The 9,448-nt window shown below is 44.1% G+C and overlaps 1 long non-coding RNA gene across 2 annotated transcripts; it reads right to left on the reverse strand.

Moving 5' to 3' along the window:
* Nucleotides 1-3,498: 3,498 nt before the first annotated feature.
* Nucleotides 3,499-7,546, reverse strand: LOC142804183 (uncharacterized). Of its 2 annotated transcripts, XR_012894497.1 has the most exons (3): nucleotides 5,675-7,546; nucleotides 4,339-4,398; nucleotides 3,499-3,644 (listed from the first exon to the last, which is right to left on the reverse strand). It is a non-coding gene; the product is annotated as an uncharacterized LOC142804183 (long non-coding RNA). The 2 variants fall into 2 exon arrangements; XR_012894496.1 differs by having other exon boundaries at nucleotides 3,499-4,398.
* Between the last annotated feature and the right edge of the window lie 1,902 nt (nucleotides 7,547-9,448).

The raw sequence follows: 9,448 nt of genomic DNA on the forward strand, positions 1-9,448 counted from the left end.
CTGGAAGCATGTGCAGTTGGTTTTCAGAGAGTAACTGCGAACACGTGGGAGGAACGGTAAAGAGTAACTGTTGCTCTTAGAAGAGCAACTAGTGGGAGTAACTGTTGATCCGCAGAGAGGAAATGGAGGGAGTAACTGTTCATCTCCCGAAGGAGGAACTGAAAGGAGAGCAACGGTTCGTCCCTCTGCAGTTACTTCTTTTAGGGGAGTAATGGGAGTGGCAATGCAATTGCTCCCTGAAAGGTGCAACCCGTATACCCCTGTTGCTCCCTTTTGGCTTGGAGCGTACCTCAAAAAAAAAAAAAACAGGAGGCAGTGTCGAATCGGGAAAAACACCGCAAATAGACAAACCAGTCAAAGCCTCTGAACTTTCCTGGTGCACTTGTTCGTGGCACAGTGCGTTTTCTCAACTTACTAAAATTTTTCTGGCTTTTCTAGGAGAAGCTTCTTCCTCCTCATTTGGTTTTAAAACGCAAGTATTAGAGGCAAGAATGCCGAGCAGTATTATTTCACCGCTTCAGCGCATCAAGTTAGAGGTCTCAATTTTCGCGTATCGGAGCAGTGCATTATAGCGCAACCATGTGAGCTATGAATGTCTGCATAAAAACAATACCTTGTATGCTGTTTTCACCGACATCGAAATGTGCTAAAGCTTTTCGTAAAGGTAGCCTACTCAGGAGACTGCCCAGAGAACCGCTGCACCTTACAAAAATATTAGGCTCTCAGTATGAATTTCTTTTATTTCGAAGCCTCTGAATCTTTCGTTTTGGAGTGTACTTTCTCTCACGCTGTTTTTGATGGCCCAATTTATGCCATACATGTGCAGCATAAGCCGTTCATAGCAAAACTGCCAAAGAAGGTGCAAGCGGCTTTTCTCAGAGCAGAAGATTTCTTTGGGCAAACTGCTGTTTAGCTTATCTTTCAGCACAGTAGTTAGCGGCACAAATGCGCGAACGCATCTATGTGTTAACGTTTCTCCATGTCCTTCACTGCCTCGAAAAAAAAAGAAACACCAACAGAAGGCAGCGTCGAACTCGCAAAAATACCGCCTTCCTCACCATGAGATTGAAGCATGGCTATGGCTTGGTTAGAACCTGAGAATTCCGGATCACCACCCCTTAGCAAAGACTCACTGATGCAATCTGCTGGCCTATTCTCAAGGAATGCGCGATACCACTGGCAAAGCAATACAATGCATTTTCCTCTGTGATATTAAGTAGGCCTTCTCCCGAGGTCTCACTTGGGAAAAGCGTTTCTGTTACCACAGCCTGATGAGCTTGAGGCTCACCCAAGGTCAACCGTGCAAGTAGGTGCGAATCAATAACTGCGCCATTCCCGCGTGACGACATGTTCACAGTTTCCCAACGAAAAGGTGTTTCAACGCAGCGATAAATTGAAACGCATTCGGATGTTCACTGCAGCCATGTTTCTACCTCGAAGTGCCGAATAGGTTATCCAGTGAGTCTTGCTGCAGGTGACGAGTCAGGAGGCAAGTAAAGATAAAATTTTTATGAAGGTCACCCCGCAGCATAAGGACAGCCTGTATGCCGACTAGCCAGCCACGGATGGTGTGCGGCTGCCTAGGGCTGTCAAATCTCCAGCATGATGTTCATTTGATTGCCTCTCGTAAAAACGCCAGGTGATCTGAGGTGCCACATAGAGCATAATTAAATTTGGCAGGAGTACTAGCAGCGGCACTTTTGCTATTGATGCAATCAAATAGCTTGTCCATCTGTTATATGAAATCTGCAGTAGATTTGGCAGTCGCAGGTAGCTTCCCAAGAACAATCAAGGCTAACATATATAGTTACCGACGCAGACTCGCTCAGGACTTGCAGCGAACTTGACCTTCATAGTGTTGAAAGGCCTCCTGTAGATGTGATAAAATGTTAATTTTCTCACCAAGTTTACTCTACGTGGGAAGAGAACGCGTACAGTTGGCGAATGCAGCTCCAGTCAACAATTTCGGTACCAAAAAAAAAAACGATTGTGAGGGGCTCGAAAGTTATTTTTTGTGCACTTCAACGGGTGCGGATCGCCGAAGAAGAAATAAACTTTATGCCATTGCACTTTAAGGTATGGGACTCGTGGTGTGGCTTCCAATTTATCAGATAACTGAACATTACTTGACCACTTATCGCACGCCAATGGCTTTGACATACAACTCGCATTCTGCAAGTTCCGCTGTCAAGGCTAGTAAGTCTCTGGATCTTTTCCGCACGCAGAGTAGTTTTGGAAACAGCGAGCGCGACTGGCATCAAACACGATCGCAAGATTCTAGAAAGGAGTGCTGCAAACGCTACATTTGTCACCACTGTTTCCCTCTCTGGGCCATCATCTGAAAATCCTATGACTACGTCATGGTTTGTTTAATACTGTAAATTTGGTCTGACTGACATTTCCTCAAATGCAATTACGCATGGCCGATCTTTTATTGGCCAATTTTGCGGCATCTTTAAGAACTCCCATTACATTAGAAATAATTGCAGGGGTCATTGAACTGGGCGCTGACCACCTTACTAAAAAGAATGCTATGTCACGCTGATAGTGCACGTACCGTTCGTGACCAGTAAGTGCATGGCGCGTGGCTATTAAGGGACACAAAAGTCAAACAACTATTTTCGTCAGAGTGAAAGCTTAATGAATGACAACATCTAAAATTACAATATTGCAAACAACAGTGCCCTACTTACCAAAAAACTAAAGTAAATGCACAAGAGCACAAGCGCCACAGTAGGAGATTTTCAAAACGATCCAGATGACATCAGACGGACCGCCAACAATTAATCACTAGTAATCAATCTAACTGCACTAAGCACTTTCTGTACATCAAGAGACGCGATAAAATGCTACTTGTTCGTTCCTGTTTGTTTCACGAAAAAAAAAAGAATCGACGGACGTTACGATGGGGAACGGCGCGAGTGGTTCAAAAATCAATTTTCGCGTGGTTACACAGAACAATTGGTGCCATATAGCGGGGCGCAGTTGAAACAAAAGCGTCTGCAATCTCGAAGCCAATTGCGGGAATTGATCAATGACCGTTGTTTCTACTGTGGCTCCTGCTGCTTTCAGTCTGCTACTACTAACGCAGTAAAGCCGGGCAACGTTGTGCATGGCAAAAGAGACGTAGATGGGATTCTTGAGGCGGGTAATTTGTGTGTGCTAACCCAATGCGGAGCACTAAAACGTGATTTTATTTCAAAAAAGACCTTTCCTTTGCACAGAAGTATCACTACGAGGTTTCTGGATCACCATTTCAACAATCAACGTCTGTTTATTAGTTGACTTTTGTGTCCCTTTATTGCAAGGAAAGGAACGCAACACAGATGACCATTATCGTTGTGGGACAAAACTACGCCATTTTCACTCGGTCATTTCTAAGAGTGGACTTTGTCATTTAAATAATTTCTAATATTCCTTGTTAGAAATAATGACCCATTGTGTTCGGTTAAAAAGACTAAAATAACCAAACATTAATAACACGTTCACAAGAAAGCATCAGCGAAACGTGTCTTCACACTTGGTTTTTCCAGGCCGGATGTTTCTGGGCAAGGCGCACACTTGCTTATCCGAACGGCCACACGTGGAAAGGCCAGATGGTCTAGGCTTTGATGATTCGGGGTCAACCGGTGTCTTGCTGGAATCTGCAAATAGAAATAAGGTCGAGCGCAGGGCATTTATATTTTTTCACACTATTTACGGTTCGTGGCCCCAGCACCAGCATGCACACAAAACAACGATTATAACACTTTTTGCTTAGTGCACAATACGGAGCCCTAAAATATGCAAACATGTGCCGCACTACGAAAACAGAATGAAGAAAGAACACACGAGGGCAAACACATAATCGCAACTGACATTTTATTGATTCAAAGCCGCATAAACAAGACGGATACTAATTTCTATTTCTTTTTAGTAACATGTCAGTTGTTGCACGTACGCACTTAATTGTGTCTGTTATTTCTTAAATCTGGGTGTGTTACACTACCAAGTGATTTCGACATGGGACCCTACCAACTCGCACAAATATCTACACTGCTAAAGTATTCGTGGTATGTCCTTCTGAATAAGTGCTAACATCTCTTTTCTTGAAACAAACTTGCTTGTAGCTTCTTCATACACAGCACTCTTAGGCTCAATACTTTCTTCTGGTGAATAACTAACAAAACGAAAATTTGGTATTCATCTGTTGTCTTTCAATCTGCGGCATCCGGAATAAAGCAGCCCTACGGAATCACTCACTCAAGGCATCCAAGTAGCGAAAATTCAGTAGTGCTCGTAGTATGCAAGAAAGATTGCATTTATTGATATTTATCATTACCTTTAGCGTACACTTACCACGACCGAGATGAGACGGTGATTCAAGGGAGGCTGAGCTGGTCGTTGTGGGACCGCCTACTGGAAACAAAAGAAAAATTTGTGGCATTTAAGTTCGCCTGTTTGAAGACTCTCAGCACGTTTTCTGTAAAATGACGATTTCTAACTCAAGCGGTTCAGCTTCGATTGTACATATTTGCATGACTTCTACTAAAAATGTTACCCTAAGCGACAGTAAACATTACTCTAAGTTTTATTGCTGTTGTACGTTTACAAAACATGTTCGCCATTAATGTTGTCTGATTTGCTGGTTTAGATATTTAAAGTATTGCAGAGGGTTTTTGGTATTTGCTTTCGCTTTACCATTTTGTACACTACACGCCAGAGGTAATTAGGTTCAAAGTATTTAAAAGCTGTTGTATACGGCTACATGCACACCTGCTTTTGTAAAAATTTTGTCATACAGCACCAATCAAACTTGTGGAGATCATCGCAGCGCGTACACAAGACTTGACTTTGTCGTATTCAATTGGGTAGTTTTACAGACACGAAACATGCGTGAGACATCACGTAATGAGTGACTGCGAACTATTTCGACCACCTGAGGTGTGCACAAACTTCGCCCTTATCGAAACACGATTTAATCCCGCAACATAATGTTTCCAATTGCATCATCATGTACGATACGCGACAACATTGTGTGATTGATGCATCGTTTACAGCAAGACCAAGAGCGATGCGTCTCCTTACGAGCGTGAATTTTGTCGTTGTGAAAAGAAAATATTCTCATATTTCACTGCGCCAGAAAGCTGGAAAATATTTGCATCGTTATCAGCATGAGCAGTCTGGAACACCCTCCACCACGCAATAATAGCAAAAAACAAAACAAAAAGAACGCAAATCTCTGGCGCACGGGGACGAAAATTCCGCTGCGAAACGTCACGTGAAGCGGTGGCAGATGACATTAAAAAAACGCTTGTTGCAGTTTACTTTTGCGCCGTACCCTGTATACTTGTTTTCCACAAACCAAGCATACGCGCCTTTTCCCTAATGCCCAAATTCAACAAGCCGGCCTCTGCGTACAGAAATCTAGGCGATGATCTTTTGTCCAGTGTGGTCTTGAGCCGCAGCAGCCATGGCTTCTGCCTGGCAGGTTCTTCAAGATAAGGTAGATAGATATAAGTCTCGTTTAAGTAGGTGGCGAAGACAGGCAATTGTACATTAAGATGGTAGCATTAAATAAAATATAAAGGACGCACCTTGAACTTATGCGTAAATATGGAACGTTAATTATGCGTCAGGCGAATGGGTGCAAAAAACGAATAACAAATGCGCACATATTCGCAACCGCTAATACCTTGTTTTTGCTACTTTCGTCGATCGGGAATCCCACTTCCACTGCAACAGTGGGAATAGCCATCCATATGAGCCGTGCTTTGGCAGGGTTTGCAAAGGCCCTTTCGGCTTAGTGGTCGGAGCAGAGGTGGTAGCTGTTGTACAGTTGCTCCCGTCTGAGTCGTTCGAGGTCTGCCCTTTTCGTGTATTTCCGCCATACGTCACACCTAGAAAATGCAACCAATAACAGCATAGAGATAAAAACATCTAAAAGCGACATAATTTTATACAGTGTGAAAAAGGGCGAAAACAGTGATTCACAGGTTCAAAAGCGAAGCGCAACTCAGCCTCTGCGCAGGTAACATGAACTTTTTGTAACATAGAATAAAAACAGTCAGTGCTATGAAAATAAATTTGGGGGTTCTATCTTAAACATGTAAATGTGGTAATGTCACTACAAGCAACTGGTCATCAGAATGCTCTAAAGCCGAACCAGTTCGTCGAAGAAGCACATTCAGCATACACATTTTGCAAAATTTCTTCACTAAGAATGAAATTATTACGGGCTACCGCTAAAAAACCCGATACTGGAGCGAAATTTCCGTCTGCACGTCAGCTGGCATGAATCGGCTCACGATAAACGGCCCACAAGAGCTTCACATGCTTACATCACTGAAAAATGCGCAGTGTCAATATTAGAAAAACGGAGGTTCAGCGTAAAGCAACAACAGATATTATTTAGTTCGCCCTGTAGCTGATTTGATAAGGACAGCGCTTGCTTCTTCGTGCCGGACAAAAACGCGCATGTGCTTATTTGTTTGCTGTGGTGTTTCTCCCCGAGTTGTTGCACCACAAGACAGTGCAGCACACCTTGTGTCCTTCTTCTACTTTCGTCGACATTTTAGTGCATGCGCATTCACAAACGCTGAATATTTAAACCTAAAAGCATACTCAAAATTTCCCCATGTGCACAGGGGAAACGGCAGGTGCGCACGAACGGAATGGCAGCATAAGAGGTAAAAGCGAAAGCATCGCCCGTCAACGCAACGAATGCAGAGTCTGGATAAATATGTAGGGTATTAAAAAAGAAAATAGTCAAGAACACATTTCATTTCTACACAGAATTGCGTAACTATATTTTATTGATGCGAAGGTTGGTATGAAAAGGCACACTTGTAAGTCACTGAATTTTGGCTTCCTACTAAAGTAATGGCGGACGCCTTGTTGCAAATACCTAAACTAGTCGAAGTGTCCAGCACCTAGTATCGCCTCACTCGACGGGCTACCGCTAGAGGGCACGTTTAATGTGGGTTTCTCGAGGGGCAGAGACCATGGCAGAAAGCACAACGTCCGTGCGGGATTTCAGCATGGGTATATTTGTTTTTGCTCGTGTGCGAGTGAAAATCACCGACAAAGCTTCTGGCTGCACTGAAGGCAAGTGTTTTTCTTGTTACAGCCTTTATTTCGGTGCCATTGCCAAATAAAACATTGGCAAATGCTGAGTTTTTCCTATATAGATAATTGCAAGGAGGTATTATTTCGTCTGTGACCGAATCATTCTAGCATTCCTCTTTTCTGGAGACGCGTATATGGGTGAAAACTGGGCTAAATATTATTGTTGAAATATATTGCCCTCCTATTGTTAGAGATCGTTTCACTACTTTATCACGTGCTGATATTTATGAGGTGGTCAACTGAGTTCTACTTACGCTCTAGATGATTAGGTGCCGTGATCGCGCCACTTATTAATGTGATAAGTAATTTTGCCAAATTGTTGTAAAAAGCTACTACTGGCTGGCCTACATTTACTGTTCACGTCCTTCACGGAGAAAGTGCTTAGTTATCATGGTCTCCTTCTTTCGCCATCTGTATTTTCATTATGTTTTGGCACCACAACGACAATATCAGTATCGTGATCATTTACAATAATCTCTACTGCATCTAGATCAAAGGGTCACACATGCAACCGAATGGCGTCTTTCGGAAAACCACGTATTCTTCGAGGTAGACCACTGAAGAATGAAATCCCAGCATATCCACGGATTCAATGATGACGAGTGGGGCGAAGCGTCCATCAGCCTATCCGTGCTTCCACCCGTCCATTCGTTCTTGCTTTCATCTGTCCGCGTGACCATCAATGCGTCCATCCATGCGTCCGTCCATCTGTTCATGCGCCCGTCCGTGAGTCCGTCCTTCCATCTATCTGTCTGTTCCTGCGTCCATCCGTCCATACGTCCGCGCGTCAATCCATCCGTCCATTTATCTCCTAGTCTGTCTGTCCATCCGTCCATGCGTCCAACTAGTGAACACTTCAAGCACCGCCATCTCCCATCTCGCATCGCTTTGGCACATACCCGCTCTACAGCGGGTATGTGCCACTGGTGGCTACGTACTACTCCATACATACAAGGGATGGACAGACCGACGCCTCTGCTTCGCCCCTAAAGAGTGTGAATTGTCACTGCTATGTAACTTGCAGTGTTTCATACCAGATACACAAAACTCTGGACACGTGCAGTGCTCGTCTTCAACAAGCAAAACATCTCGATGCTCATTCCTACATTCCCAACATATCCACTGAACACCTTAGAGCTCACAGTGCTAATAGGCAACCATATGTGACCAAAGCGCACCTGTAACCAGGCCGTGGTCGTCGCAGAGCCGGTAATGTTCAGTGTAGACGTAGTCAATACCTCCTCCCAATTCCTGCTTCTGCGGCGCGACGGAAGGTAGTCGGAAAGAAAAACTTGAGAAGCCTCGTGGTCGAAAGATAGACAGTTACTGATGATGAGCGCCAAGTTTAGTCGGCTCGGCAACCGTTCCTCTCCAGCGGGTGTTATTTCTTTGTAACGCGCTCATGCTGTGGCGCTTGCGTGGTTATCTTGCGTGCATGTGTCATTGGCACTCTGCATAGAGAAAAGAGAGTTTTGAAGCGGAAGTCAAAATAAATGTTTGAGTCAACAGTAGCGATTTATTAAGTTACCGACTGGTTACGGTTTATACAATTGATTCTATTTCAACGCTGTAGCTTTTTCTTGTTAGAGAAAATGGCGTTAGGTCTTGTTTTTTTTTTCATTTAATTTCAGCAATATGTCATACTGATACGTGCCCTTCTGCACAGGATTGAAAAAAAACTTGGGCACGAGTCGCTAGTATGCGCAGGGGTGGTGTCAACGGCTCCCCCAACGCTGTATTTGCCAGTAGGTGAGATTATAAAGCGCTCCACATTTATAAGAAAACAACAGCCCAATTCATAAGCGAAATCAGAATGGTGCATTCTGCGCTCACGGGTTACACGCATATACATGGGCCACTTTCTTGTTCCTTTCGTGAAGCTGCCCCTGATATACATCGTAACGCTGTTCACAGAATTATCACAGGTGCGCCGACGTTATCACAGTGGGGGCGCTTAGCGCAACGTGGTTTTGTTGCTTTTAGGGACGAAGCTCTTTGTAGCATCACTAGGTCGGTCATCCTTATAACCGGCGTAGCCAGCATATCTGCAAAGTAAATATGCTTTTATATTCACAGAGTGAATATGCTATGATGAGTGGGGCGAAGCATTCGTCCTTTCGATGCGAGCTCTATATAGTGAGATAGAAGTCGACGGACGCATGGACAAATGAATGCACGGACGGATGGACGCACGCTTTGCCCAACTAATCATTCACTCCCTGGATTAGCTGTGATTTTCTTTATTTACACCTCGCGTGCCGTACAGCGTTTTCCTTCGCGTTGAAAGTCCCACTGAACGTGCCTCATCTGTAGGGGACCCCAGTTGGGGCGAGCGCTGCTG

This window comes from Rhipicephalus microplus, chromosome 3 (genome assembly GCF_043290135.1).
Source record: "Rhipicephalus microplus isolate Deutch F79 chromosome 3, USDA_Rmic, whole genome shotgun sequence".
In the NCBI taxonomy this organism is placed as follows: Eukaryota; Metazoa; Arthropoda; class Arachnida; order Ixodida; family Ixodidae; genus Rhipicephalus; species Rhipicephalus microplus.